This window comes from Danio rerio, chromosome 1 (genome assembly GCF_052040795.2).
Source record: "Danio rerio strain M-AB ecotype USA chromosome 1, GRCz13ab, whole genome shotgun sequence".
NCBI lineage: Eukaryota > Metazoa > Chordata > Actinopteri > Cypriniformes > Danionidae > Danio > Danio rerio.
In genome coordinates this window covers 49,300,352-49,315,768 of record NC_141021.1, presented here as the reverse complement: position 1 = coordinate 49,315,768, position 15,417 = coordinate 49,300,352, and the positions used below count along the sequence as shown (strand labels likewise).

Below are 15,417 nucleotides of genomic sequence, written 5' to 3'. Positions count from 1 at the left end.
GATTTTGGTATTTCTGTCTGCCTATACAGATTCATAATTTTTGTATGATTATTATTATTATTATTTTATTATTATTATAGTTACAATAATTAGTTTTGATAAATTTTATTAATATGAGTATTTTATTAATATGAGTAATGAGTTAATATTTATTTAATTTGGGCGACACGGTGGTTCAGTGGTTAGCACTGTTGCCTCACAGCAATAATGTCAATGGTTTGAGTCCCAGCTGACCCGTGTTGTTTGATAAGTTGGCGGTTTATTCCGCTATGGTGAGCCCTGATAAATGAAGGGACTAAGCTGAAGGAAAATGAATGAATTTATTTAATTTCTTGCAACAAAAATGATTTGTTTTTATTAATAACAAGCATAGCAAACGATGTATTACAACGAACCGTGCATAAGTGGCTATTTAAATAAGCAGAAATTGTTGCAAATTTTTTTTTAAAACACACCATCATGTATAAGTATTTGATCAAGTAACTTTTTTAAGTTTGCCGTTATATAAAAAATATGTGGGAGCTTTAAAAATTGACAAGATTTTGCTTTTAATGCCTACTAAAAATAAAATTATTCTTCAATTTAGTCTCTAACAATTATTCTTCAATTTAGACTCTAACAGGACTTTTTAGGTTTTTTAGGTTTTCTCCACTGAATAAAACTAGTCATTGTTCCTGTTTTTTCTAAAATAATAAGAGAAAAATCACAATCCAGAGAAAATGTCATCATTGAAATAGATAAACTTTTAGTTCTGGGGGGGGACTCAAAATTGTTAGACACAAACATGCTGGCACTGAAAAAAATCTGAACCTTAAGTTAAAAATCTTGCATTTCTCAGAATTGTATGTTCTCTTACACTTCTGACTTCTTGTAATTCTATTCATATCTCAGTTCTAACAAGGGTGTAGATTAGCTCTTGACATTGGTGGGGACATACATCCCTAGAGTATCCCTAAATAAACACTTAATAATACAAATAACAATCACGTCCCACTGCTGCAAAAGTCAATTTACAGGATTTTAATGCACTCGAGCTTTGAGGAGGTATGAATGTAGAGAAATTTAGAGAGGTGTGTGACGCAATTGAACTGTTTTATCTTGATTATTGTTTTTCATAATCATGGAGACCAATATCGAAAGCGAATGTCTTGGTTAATACTATTACGATAAACTTGTAGCGAACTTGACTTTATGCACTTGTAGGTTTTTAAGAGTGATGGAGCATTATTTATTGAAGTTGATTAAATTATTGGTAGGGACATTTCAGGATTTGGTGGATATTGGTCCGCTCTGTGCTTGCCAATTCTACGCCCTTTAGTTCAAACTTTTCCCCTCAGAATTGTGAAACTTCTCATTCATTCTGGGGTAAAATATGACTCAGCCATGTTCTTGACAGGGTGAGATTCACCCCTCTTTATCATACGCTTTAATCACATCTCAAGCTTTTTGACTTATTTTACTAGGCAAAATCAAAAAGACGGCCATGTGCAGGACTGATCAGGGGTCAGCATTGCTCTGAGGCTCTGTGCTTCAGTTTGTCTTCTTCTGTCTAATTAGTATGTTGTTGTACGTGTGTGAATGACTAAAGGATGGTTCTACTGTGCGAGCAATTGTGTTGCTGATATGAGGGTGTGACGGGTTAAACTGGGAAGAGAAAACCTAAATAAGATTAGGGCTTTTCACACTGTGTCGAACACAAGATCATCGTCGACCTCTACTTTTAACACGAATACAATAGGGTTTCACTCGGCAAACAGCAACCGACAGCCAATCAATCATGCGCGTCAAATTCTCGCGGTAACGAGCGTTATAATTGAACGGTCCTTTTCACGTCTGAAGAAAACGATGTAAAATTGTGACAGAAAACACTGGAATAAAGAAGATACAGTTTCATACTCCGAAAAGCCAATGGAGGAAAACGTGTATAACAGTGGACAGTAATATGAGGTAAAGGCGGGAAGCTGCAATCGCATAAGTAATTCAAACTGACAAGTCTTTAAGGGATAGTTCACCCAAAATGTAAATGTACTCAAGTGGTTCCAAACCTTTATGAGTTTTACTGATCTGTTGAACACAAAAGTCAATACTTGTTTTTAAATGTTGTAAACTGGTTACCATTGTCATCCAGTTGATTCTTCTAAATGTGACCCAGGACTACAAAACCAGTCATAAGTGTCAATTTACATTTATTTGAAATTTAATTTGAGATGCATCATCTGAAAGCTGAATAAATAAGCTTTCTTTTTAAGAATTAAAAGGTGCTTAGCAATGCTAATTTCTAATTAAATATCAAGTTTTGATATATTTATGGGTGACGCAGTGGCGCAGTAGGTAGTGCTGTCACCTCACAGCAAGAAGGTCGCTGGGTCGCAGGTTCGATCCTCGGCTCAGTTGGCGTTTCTGTGTGGAGTTTGCATGTTCTCCCTGCATTCGTGGGGTTTCCTGCTCCGGTTTCCCCCACAGTCCAAAGACATGTGGTACAGGTGAATTGGGTAGGCTAAATGGTCCGTAGTGTGTGTGTGTGTGTGTGAGAATGTGTGTGTGGATGTTTCCCAGAGATGGGTTGCTGCTGGAAGGGCATCCGCTGCATAAAAATGTGCTGGATAAGTTGGCGATTCATTCCACTGTGACGACCCCAGATTAATAAAGGGACTAAGCCGACATGAATGAATAAATGATATATTTACTGTATGAATAATTTTCGAATAAGTTGAATTTGGCTATTGCAAAAAAAATTCTCCAGTGCAACATAAGACTGGTTTTGTAGTCCAGGGTCACACATATCTTCTTTTGTGTTTATCAAAAGAAACTCAAACAGGTTTGAAAAAAATGTAGGATGAAAAAAATATGACAGATTTTGTTTTGGGAGAACTATGCTTTTAACTCTTGGAAAATGTGTTATTATAAGTTGTACGATGACAAAAAATGTTTTTTACTACCTAGCAAACACATAATATTCCCCTTATGTTCCCAAATGGTTTCTGGTTGGTTCCCAGTTTATTTTTTGAGAAACAAAAATGGAGACTTAATAACATACAAACCAACCTACCCAGAGTGTTGCATCCTTAATCCTGTTTTCAAGAAATGTTCTGCTTACCTTGAGGGACTTTCAAGAAAACATTCAAGGCTGCATTCTCAGAGTAATTTTATAATGACATAAACAGCTAAATAATTAGCATTCAATCAATTACATTTACTCCACAGATATGCAAACCCAGGGTTTAGAAAATGTCCATTTATGAGCATCACGGTTTATTTATTAACTTTGCGTAAATTATGACCAGTGTTAAACATAACGCAAGATAACCCAGTTTCACTAATAACCATGCTATATTAAGACGATAACAAGTGTAAAAAAGCCCTCTTGTGAATGCTAACAGCCTGTTAGCAAACCGTCTCTGTCAACTGTACTGATACCATTTGCTCTGAGCATTACTACACTGGTTTAGTTTAGGGCAAAATGGCCACTTTTGCCTGAAGATGCCTTGGTGAACAGCTGACCTTATTCTCATGCATGCTAAGTAGTTTTAAAGATGTCAACAACGAGAGCACGCGTGTTTACTGCTAATGGAAGAGCGAGTGTTTCCTAAAACAAGAAACCCTCATTAAAAAAGGAGCAAAAATAAAAGTAAGGAAGATGCGTCCCGCTCTCGTGGGCAGCCAAATATTTCGACTGTTATCGCAGTGACGTCTAGTGCATTCCCTGAGGGAAGTGTGGTCGAGAACTTTTAGGATGAACTACATTTTTGTTTGTTCTCTACACATAATGTTTGTAAATTGTATATTGCTCTGTGGAAATTACGTGTTGTCTGTTGTAAGACTGTGGATCAGAAATGACCAAATGATGCTGGGCTCCTACTATGGCAAGCTGTTTTAACATTTAATCATTAAGTGTGCTCTAAAGAAATGACTGAAAATCTACAGTAACGTACTGGCAATTTTGGTAGCCAAGACAGTTATTAAGATTGTGCTGTATTTTTACATTACAATTGTAATTATTAATGTACAGTACACTTGTAAATTTAGTCTTGCTGGCAAGCAAAATTGCCAGTAAGTTATTGTAAATTTTACAGTACTTTTTTTAGTGTATATACTATCTATACTCGCACTTATTCTTAAGCTACTAGTGCTTATTCTTTAGATACAAGTAACTATTTAAAAGATAGTTTTTTTTCAATAGGTGCTATTACTTATTTATTCAATACTGGTATATAATTAATAAAATAGTTATCTTGTACCAAGTACTGAAACAAAATTTGATAGTAGTATCAAACAAATAGTTATTCCTATGTAATAAATAAGACATCTAACAAATATGGAGTAGTCTCTTTTTCAAAGAGTAACCATCAGTACGTATTAAAGGGACAGTTTACCTTAAAATGAAAATTTTGTCATCATTTATGACAATAATTGAGTCAATTAGTCACAATTCACTCACCCTTCAGCAGTTCCAAACATTTGTGATTTCCTCTTTTCTGTTCAACACAAAAGAAGATGTTTCAAAGAATGTTGGAAACCTTTAAGTATTAGCAATGAATACTTGCATCTCAAAATAAGAGCTAGAGCCATGCAAATCCATACTTGATTATAGATGAATTGCTGAAACGGCTTGCCATATTATTTAGCCCATGAACAAAAAGTGATCTTTAGAAAACTGGATCCCTTATAGTTTTGAATCTGATAAGTGTAATACAGAGGCCATATGATAGCCGTTCTATCAGTTGGACCTGTAGCTCATGTCATTTCCTGTGGTTCACTGAGTTTTGTACAATTAGCTGCCTTCCATTACGAGGCATTGAATGCCTTAAAACATGTACAAAAGCATTTCAGGCCTGCTAGTGCTCAGTTAGCCGCCACTTCCATAGCTCTGACTCGAGAAGTGAGTGTAGGTTTTATATCTGTAGGTTTTTTAAATGTCATTTTTGTTGAATTTCACTTCCTGAGGTGCGAGACGGTGTTTTCCGAGGCTGTTTAGGAAATGATGGAATTTGACGGAAATGATTCATTGTGTCTTGGTCTCTCAGTGTGAATCACGATTCATCTGTAAAATGAGTGTTTTAAAAAAACCACTGTGCTTGCTGTAATGTACTCTTGTCCTCAACAGTACTATCTGATAGAAGAGTCCACGGCAAGAGTACACGAGAATACACTTGAAAAGAGTGTCTTTCTCTCAGAACGCCAAATATGAATTTCAGTGACATCATCATAACGTGCAGTATATGGCATATGTTGCCGGATCAACAATCGGAAGCATCGTTCAAACTTCTCTCTGTAAATATGTCTGTTCTAATAGTGACGCGTCAGTGCTTCACCGTTCATTTTAAAGCCCTCTCTGTTGACATGGTTGGTATCAGAAAACATTTTTATTTGTTCGTTTTATTGATTTTTTTCTTTTATTTTCAGTTATGAATGGGGTCAGAAAAGACAATAAAAATAAATGTTTGGTAAAGTTTTTAGTGCTTTGTTTTCATATTCTCAATATTTTATAATATGTAACAATAAAGATTGTAGTGTACAAATCCACATTTATAATGTATGTATGTTATAATGCAATAAAGAAAAACAAAGTATTATATTAAATGCTGTATTTGTGTTTTTATGTGGGGTTTTGAGGGAAGAAAGAGGTCTTCACATTAAGACTGTGTACTTTGTGTCCCACCAGTGCCGATATACAGCCATTCTGCACTGGATTCATGTGATATTGCGTTTACAAAAGTTTGACGGCATAATTGTGTTAATAAAAAAGAAAATCAAACACGGAGAGTCTCAAAAACCCTTTTGTAAAAAGAACTATACTTTCTTCCGCCATTGATACACTTTTGCAGCAGAAACTGTTGCTTCTTCACAAACGTCACTTTAGAGCTAGTATTTGAATGATTCTCTAGCGTAATGTCTAAAGATATGACAAAACAGATGATTTTGCTCTCAATTTAAGGCTGAACGGCATGAAATGCCATCAGTCTACAGAGATTCCCAGTATGTCTCTTTTGCAATTGGTATTTCACATATATTAACTCCGAAATAGCCAAAGCCAAGCAAACACTAGCAGATTGATATAGTATAAATACAGCACTACAACATACAAAAAAGAGAGAGATCATATTTTAGAATGATTTAATTAGCTATAATTAGAAATTTGCGCTGAGTTTTTCTCCCCTAAGCACTCATCTTGTGGTCCATCTTGTGGTGGAACGTCAACCGTCTTTACTCTGCTCAATTACAGGCTGATGGCCGCCAATGTGCTGAATCTCTGAAATTATAAATATTTCAAATAGGCCTGTCCTTATAAATAAACTGCATAGTTGCAATCTAAACACCTACATTCTGGATTTAAAAAAGCCTCAAAAGTACATCATGTTGTCCAACAGCAGCAATATTTGTCAAACTGTAGTGAGTTTATTGATCTGCTGTCACTCTGTGTGGGCGGAGTAATACACAGGGGTGAGGAGGCTGTAGGAGTGCTGTAATTGCAGAACATCGCATGGCTATCAGCCAATCATCATTGTAGGCTTCAACTGTTATCGGTGCATTTAAAAAAAAAGGGTACATATTTACAAATTCGATATAAAGTTTAATAATTTTGCAGCTTTAATGCTGTTTAAATGTTTCTTATTTGAATTAATTCATATCAATATATAGGACATATTATATTTGTATTATAATTCATAGTTTTATTATCAGTGATGGAAAGAGTACTGAAAAATCATACGCAAGTAAAAGTACCATTACTTGTCTAAAAATGTAGTGCAAATAGAGTAAAAGTATCTGTTGTAAATATCACCGGAAGTATGAGTAAAAAGACCTTTTAAAAGTACTTAAGAGTAGTGAGTTAATGTGAAAAGTTGATGCGTTTACATGCAGTTTGTGCAGGGATGTGTAAACGTAATATTCTGTAGTGCATTAAGTGATCTTCCTATATTCGTTCATTCCTTCCAACCTCCCTTCCATTGTTTGTTAGTTCCTTCCTTTGTTCCTCCCTTCATTCATTCGTTTGTTCCTATTTTTATTCCTTCCTTTACTTCCTTCCTTAATTTATTTAGTCCTTCCTCCAATCCTTCCTTCATTTGTTTGGTCATTCCTTCGTTCCCTTCATTCGTTTGATCACTCTTTCATTCACATTTTTATTTCTTCCTTCATTATGTCCTTTTCATTCATTCATTTATTCATTCGTTCCTTCCTTCCTTACGAAGTTTGTTCAGTCCTTCCTTGAATCATTCTTTCCTTTGTTCCTCCCTTCATTCGTTCGTGAATTAATTTATTTGTTCATTTATATATTTGTTCCTTCCTTCTTTAGGTCCTTTGTTCATTCATTTGTTCCTCCCTTCCTTTTTTCCTTAGTTTGTTCAGTCCTTCCTTGAATCCTTCCTTCCTTTATTCGTTTGGTCCTTCCTTCGTTCCTCCTTTCATTTGTTCGACCATTCATTCATTCCTTCATTCATTTATTTGTTCTTTCCTTCCTTCTTTCTTTAGTTTGTTCAGTCCTTCCTTGAATCTTTCCTTCCTTCATTCGTGTGGTCTTTCCTTCGTTCCTCCCTTCATTCGTGTGTTCATTCATTCATTCATATTTTTGTTCCTTCCTTGGTTGGGTCCTTTGTTCATTTATTCATTCATTCCTTCCTTACTTCCTTAGTTTGTTCAGTCCTTTCTTGAATCCTTCCTTCCTTCATTTGATCCTTCCTTCCTTGATTACTTCGCTCCTTCCTTTCTTCAGCCCTTCCTTCCATTCTTCATTTGTTCCATTTAGTGGTTGTTTGAGGCTGTTTGGTGATTTCAGTCATCATACAGTCGACATCCTTCAGTTTCTCATCGATGACATGCAGTCTATAAACAGTCTCTTGGTTTTAGACATCTTTTTGGACATTATTAATGCTTCCAAAAGGTTTGCTGCCTATGTATTGAGGTAGTTCAGTATGATGTGATTTACTTTCTATGTGTGATTTCATTGGACAGAAATCGCAGGACTGATTTTTCTACTTTAGCTAATCACCATAGACAAGATAGAATTGTAGTAGTGACTGCAGGTTGAAGGAAAATAATGGAGTAAAAGTGTCGATACAGCACTAAAAATGTACTCAAGGGACAGTAAAAGTACACATATTTTAAAAAAGACTTATTATATTATAATTCCTGAGGAAAAACTACTCAATTAAAGTAATTTGAGTATTTGTAATTAGTTATTTTACACCACTGTTGATTATTAAACCTCAATAGGCTGATATTGTAGTTCAGATTCTTTTTAAATTTTGCATATTAAACGAAATGCTTCGGATGTTTTCAAACACTATATATATTTAATATTATCTCATGGTATATATTCATAATTAATAACGAGTAATTTTCATAATTTCATAACTTCGGCAACTGTATCGCTTGTTGTGCTGCATCAAGCAAATCCTTGCTACATCCAGCATCTTTGCCTCTTTTCCCAATATAAATTTAATTCTAAAGAAGACTAATTGAAAGTCTAAAACACTCACAAATGTATTTAATTCCCCAGATCGACTGTATTAATTAGTTCGGCGTCTTCCAGCAGTCTGACGAGGCGGAAAGAGGAGCGGTGGAACCACACAGCGCCATTGTTTCCAGTCGAAGAGCGAAGGCAATCGGACAGGAAGTCCCACGGCTAGATGCAGTGTGTGTGTGTAAATGTGTATATATACGGGTGTGTGTGTGTGTGTGTGTTTTGTTGTGCGTGGATGGATAACCACATACGGACACAAAGAGTAGCGATCATTTGAGCAGCACCCCAGAGGCTCAGACACCACCTCCCGACAGCATCGCCATCACATCGAGAAGCAGGAAACCTCCACTGATGACATTTAAGCAGGTAATAATGCACGCGCACGCAGCGATGACTGCTCTTTAAATCACATTAATACCGTGTTAATAAAGCTTTTATTAATGCTGACAGGCAAATGCATGAGTGAATTGAACAATCTGACGTTTCATTTAATTATATCTGTTGTGCATCGCGCGTGCCTGATGTTAGATGTTTGTGTGTGTGTGTGTGTGTGCACGAGCTCCCCGTGCTGCAGTGGTCGGTTTATAGGAGCAGCGTGTTATAGTGCACTTCACAGCCTCGCTGTTTGACAGCCCGGGGAACACCCGTTTCAGATGTGCATCCTCTTTATTTGCATGATGTTTATCTCAGCTTCCTCGGCGGTCATTTGCATTTGAATGGCTCTGGATTTGTTGGTGTTTATGAATCGGTTGCCCTGTGTCATTCCCGACCGGCGCGCGCGTCACTGTCGTGCGATTATCGGGGTTACTAGAGTTCAGATGCGGTGCTGGGCTGTTTCCCTTCTGTTTAGCCGCTGAGTGGGGTTTTACTCGTGTACATTAGTCATGATTTATGTAAGTCCAACTGCATTTGGGTCTTATGTGTCAGGCTTAAACGTTCCTGTTACTAGTGGGTGTTTTTATTTGCTGATGTTGATGATTGAGGTAAAGTTGGTGTTATATTCACACATTCTGACTTTCTCCTTTATAATGTCATTTCAGATGTATTATTTACAAACTCTAAATGGAGAAATCACATGTGCAGCCAATAACTATCAAAGTACATAATTGTTTACAGTCAATTAAATTAAATAGTGCTAATGTTGTTTTGAAGTCATACATGTGATTTTAGACTATTTAAAGTACAGCATAGTCTCAAGTTGTCACTGGTCAAAAATGAACTAATGTGCGAATATAAAACCAGCTTTACCTCAGGTTTCATTTTGTGATGTGTTATAAACAAATTTCTGGAGGAGGAGGAGGACATGGCTAACTCATTGTGGACACTCAGTGTATTATTCAGTCAGTATAAGACCAAACCCCTATAGATAACCACACATGTCCTACCTCTGTTTTCTCTCAGCTTCTTAATAATATAATTTCTGACAAGTATTGGTTGCCAATTCTGAATAGGGAAAACATAGCTGCCAATGACTGTCAAAGTACAGAAACATTCACTGTCAAATAAATAGTGCTCATGTTGTTTCGAAATCATCCTTGCATGTGATTTCAGAACGAATATTCAAAGTACAGTATAGTCTACATGTTGTCACTGTTCAAAAATGAACTAATGTGCAAATATAAAACCAGCTTTACCTCAGGTTTCCTTTTATAATGTGTTATAAACAAATTTTGGGAGGAGAAGGACATGGCTAACTTGTGTACACAACTTTTAAATTAGCATAAGACCAAACCCCTATAGATAACCACCTACCTCGGTTTTCTCTCGACTTTTATCTTCTTAATAATAGAATTTCAGACAAGTATTGTTTGTAAAGCGGGAAATCATTTTAGCAGCTAATGACAGAATTGTCAGAATAGAATAATGTTCACAGTCAATTAAATAGTGCTAATGTTGTTTTAAAGTCATATTAACATGCAATTTCAGATTGAATATTTAAAGTACAGTGTTGTCACTGTTCAAAAATGAACTAATGTGCGAATATAAAATCAGCTTTACCTCAGGTTTCATTTTATGATGTGTTATAAACAAGTTTCGAGAGGAGGAGGAGGACATGGCTAACTCATTGATGGACACTCAATGTCTAATATTCAAACAGCATAAGACCAAACCCCTATAGATAACCACACATGTCCTACCATGTTTTTTTCTCAGCTTTCTAATAATATAATTTCAGACAAGTATTGGTTGCAATTCTTGCAAATTTTAAATAGGGAAAACATTTTAGCAACTAATTACTGTCAAAGTACAACAACATTCACAGTCAATTGAATGGTGCTAATGTTGTTTTGAAGTAATACTTGCATGTGATTTCAGACTGAATATTCAAAGTAGCGTGCACAAGCTGTCACTGGGGTGGTACCTTTTGAAAAGGTACAAATTTGTACCTAAAATGTCCATATTAATACCTCAAGGTAACATATTAGTACCTAAAAAGTACAAAAGGGTCCCTCTAAACATATTAAGGTGCTAATGTGTACTTTTGAGGTACGAATATGGACCCTTCAAGTAGAAATGTGTACCTTTTCAAAAGATACCACCCCATTGACAGCTCGTGCACCTTTATTTCTGAGAGTGTGGAAAACAATATAATGACTGTGTCACTGAACAAATGTGCGAACATAAAACAACTTTATCTCAATATCACTCCACCACCCCATCTCCACACCTTTAAACTCAATTTTAATATGAGGCCAGAGCCCAGGCCCTGTGCTCAAACCCCTATATATATCTATCTCTCTCCTGAAGCCTGGTTTATACTTCTGCGTCAAGTGACCGGCGCATGCAACGCGCGTAGCTGTGCATTTATACTTCTGTGCGCTGTCTCTGTTGGTCTGCATTAACACTTCCGAAACGCTAGTTGGAAGTGAGGTGTAAATGTTCCTCTGTGTCGAGTTTCTTCGCTGCTGTTTTGCTTTTCCTGAACACTTCCGGGATGTACAAGTGGCTCAAACTTGCTCATTTTGAGACAGGAACTGGCAGACGTGCAACAACTTTAACTATGAGGTAAACACAAAACAAAACTTTCCATCCGGAGCTCCACACTTGTAAACAATCGCTCGCACCATTCACGCGGCTCTCGGTCCTGCCCAGACTCGTCAGCGCTACCAAGCCGACCCACAGTGCTTGCGCTACGCGTCGTTGCGACGTGTAGTTACATTTTTTGAGAGGTGCACGTCAGCAACACCGACATACGCCGGCGTTTGACGCAGAAGTATAAATCAGCCTTTACAAGGGGAATAATTAAAGTTGGGGGTGTTTTTCCGAGCTCAAAGGACAGTATGCCTAATATGCATATTCTATTTAGTAAAATATCTGTTAGTGTGAACTTAAGAACTCCATTTAAAGGGACAATATGTATGTTTTTTTCATAAGCCTATCCAAAAAACAAACACTAGAACACTATATATATATATATATATATATATATATATATATATATATATATATATATATATATATATATATATCTGCTGACTTGTGTTATTATGCTGTAATATAATAAGTAATACAGAAAGTAAAATGTATTTAGTATTATAAAGCCGATGTTTCTACCTGTAATAATAATTTTAATCCATGAACATATGTAATGATGATGACAACTCCCAAAATTCCACACTCAGTCAAACTACGCCTTCGTTTGTTGTTAATGTGTGCCCTCTAGTGGTCAGAATTACATAATGCGACTTTAAAATGAAGCCAGATATATTTATGCATATTACCATACTGACTCTTACCACAATTCACCATGTTTCTAACTTAACAAAAAATGTAGTAAAATTTTTTTTGGCAGATTTAAACTAAAATACCATGGATAAAGTATTGTTGGTATAGCAAAACCTTGGTTGATTTATGTTTGGCCTTGCTTACATAGTTTTTGGTTTTATTTATAATGAAGTAATGGTTCGTTTTCGTGAACTTCAATTTAATTTTCAGCCAGGGTTTAATGCATTACTTTTTATTTGTACTAACAAGTTTACCACTAACACCAAGCACTAGTTGATGTGTCCAAAATGCAGAATTAAAACCTTAAAATACATATAAAATTCTATTGAAAACACTGAGGTAAAAATATTTTCCATATTTAAAAGACATGGCATGGACAAATATAATGCAGTGCTGCTTCTTGTTTGGTCTGAGACCCACTTTATATCATATCTCAGCCAGGCAATGAAGATCACAGTTTTTTTTTTTTTTTAAAGAAATCAAATCTTAAATGCTGTGATTTTGTATAGGATGACAATGCACCGGAAGCCCTGGGGCTGGCTGACTGAAAATAAATGTCTGTGTGTGCATATATGGGTTTTTATCCACAAAAAGCACAACTTTGAAAAGCAAAAATTTAACTTAACCTTGAGTCTTCATGTCATGCACAACTCGCGCGCACACTCTACATAACTGTTCAAATCTGAGATAATTGTTTCCCGCAGTAACTGTATTTGCTTTGCTTTGATATTACAGAAGAACCAATTTGGTTCCCATGTTTTTATTTTGTGTAATTAATTTCTACATTAGTTTTGTAGACCTGCCATCACTTGCCGGCTAGGCAGTTCCCGATGCATGATCAACATTTTGCAATCTCCATTCTCAACCAGCTCTTTTTCATCCTTTGACAAGAATGTGACATTTCTTTTAATGTAAATATTGTTTGCCACTTATAATCATGTAATATTGCAGCTGTAGCAAAGCATCACTCCATTCAAAGCCGTGCAACAACAATTAATTGGATCAGAATAAGAGATGTGATTGAATCAGTTATGCATTCATTCATATGCACAATGAAGTTCATTTTGACCGTGTTAAATTAGAAAGTACATGTAAACAAATCCAATAACAACATGTTACTTTTTCAGGTATTTTACTCATTTTAGTTTGTGCTAGAACAATGTGTAAATATTCATCATTGGGAGTATTTTTAAATAAGATGTATCCTTCGATGTATCCATGACGCTCTGTTACTATATTAGAGGCAACCTTACTTGCCTTACATTTAATCCGATACCTTGTGTTAATTAAACCTAACACTATTACTTCACACCTGAGGAAGATAACATCAGCCTCATCCAGTGTCTTGATTGGGGCCATGTAGTCGCTTTGTTGTTGGGCAACTTGGTTTCTCTCGATTAGAATGTGGGTCAGAGGTTTTTAGCAGTGACGCCTTGACATTATCCTCTTAACAGCTCCCCCGCTTCCTTTGGACAGCGAACAGAGCATATCTATCTTCTGGTTTGTGAAAAGGGCTTGAATGACGTGGCTTTGAAATCGTTTGTTTCAGCCCCAGGAGTTTTCCAGCAAACAATTTTGTGTTTAATAGACGTCTAATAGACATCTAAACGTAGACAGCTTGGCTAAAAGCGAGGCTAAACTTGGGCTGTCAGTGAAAATCTTAATAGACATGTAAGAATAGCCCGAAACTAGACTAGTCATCAAATAGACAGATTAGACAGACTTTATATGTGTAGTCATTCATTTCTGTTTATTTGATGACTAGTCTAGTTTTGCCTATTCTTAGACGTCTATTAGATTTTCACTGACAGCCCAAATTTAGCCTTGCTTTAGCCAAGATGACTGTTTAGACGTCTTTTAGACATCTTTTAAAAACAAAAAATGCTTGCTAGGTTGTTTGTGTTGGCCGCTCATCTATTTCAGGCTCGTCAGGGTTGAACTTGGGAGGTTTGGGATGAGATTGTGAAAGTAGTGCAAATGATAGAAATGCCATCAAACACTGTAAGCAGATCAGTGGTGAGAATAATAATGTGAATGTCAAATGCCATGTTTACTTCAGTTGGGTTGTCATAGAAATCAAGATCACAGCAACCCAACTGAATACATCTGGGGTTTCATCCAAATGTTGTTGATTTGCTGTTTTGTAGACCACAATGCTGGAAAAGGCCTTAAGAAAAGCTACTAAAGTGCTTTGAATTGGGAAGGATACGGCAGTAACTTTACAATTTAAACATTTCAGGCTAAAAGTGCTTGGATCTACCAGTTATTCAAGTGCAATAGTGAGGTTTTATCTATTTCTTGACATCAGAGATTCGTATGAGAGACCCAGTCTCTAGTGTAACCTGAAACTTGAATGAATAAAAGATTATACATGGATGCCCAAATTGGCCACAGTTGTAATTTCATCACATGACTTTATTCCTCCTTTTAAGAAACGGTAATTACATTTAGTAATACCAAGATACTAACACTGAACTAACTCCCAGACTTAACCTGAATCAATATACAGTGGTTCATTTGGGAATGTTAGTTTACCTGGGTCTTTAGGCTATGTGGAACTATGGAACTAGAGTTGTCATGATACTGGAATTCTGTACCAATCGATACTGAAATTTAAAAAATGTCCATTTCCCACTAACATTTTAGCGCTGTTGAGCACGTTCTTAAACAGTGCTGATTTGCCATTAGGTTCACATGCTCAACAGAAATGACTGTGATTGGCTGTGAAAGTCATCAGTTCACCAAACTCATCGATGTTTACTCAGTGTAACCACAAATACAGGGACACTGGAGTGTTTTAAAGCCGTGAATCATTAGTGGATTGCTCATATGTATCAGCTTATAGACAAACCAGCTGATGTGGACAAACACTTCAGTGTCCCTGTATCTTTGTTTACACTGAGTTCGGTGAACTGATGACCTTCACAGCTAATCACAGTCATTTCTGTTGAGCACATGAACACAACGGCAAATCAGCACTGTTTAAGAACGTGCTCAGTAGCGCTTAAATGTTAGCAAGAAATGGACGTTTTTGAAATTTTAGTATCGATTGGTATCGAATTCCAGTATCGTGCAAACCTAGATGAAACTTTCTAAACATCAACGGCTTGTGCTGAATTAATGTTTCCACAGAGCGCTACAGTTCAGTTCCAGGCTTGCGATTCCACTGCCAACAGTTCTTTTATTCAGTTAGCCTGGTTCATGGCAAAGTTGTGACCGACATCATCCTT

At 36.3% G+C, this 15,417-nt stretch overlaps 1 protein-coding gene and 1 long non-coding RNA gene across 10 annotated transcripts in view; both read left to right on the top strand.

Annotated features, from left to right (window-relative positions):
* Positions 1-172: 172 nt before the first annotated feature.
* Positions 173-5,580, top strand: LOC147837498 (uncharacterized). Its single transcript, XR_015476981.1, has 2 exons — positions 173-3,923; positions 4,052-5,580. It is a non-coding gene; the product is annotated as an uncharacterized LOC147837498 (long non-coding RNA).
* Positions 5,581-8,634: 3,054 nt separating this feature from the next.
* agpat3 (1-acylglycerol-3-phosphate O-acyltransferase 3) overlaps positions 8,635-15,417 on the top strand; it is a 78,408-nt gene continuing 71,625 nt past the window's right edge. For 8 of the 9 annotated variants that reach the window (XR_015475682.1, XR_015475679.1, XR_015475665.1 and 5 more), the window contains exon 1: positions 8,635-8,827. The gene's annotated coding sequence lies outside the window, so the exon portion shown is untranslated. 9 annotated transcript variants of the gene reach the window in all.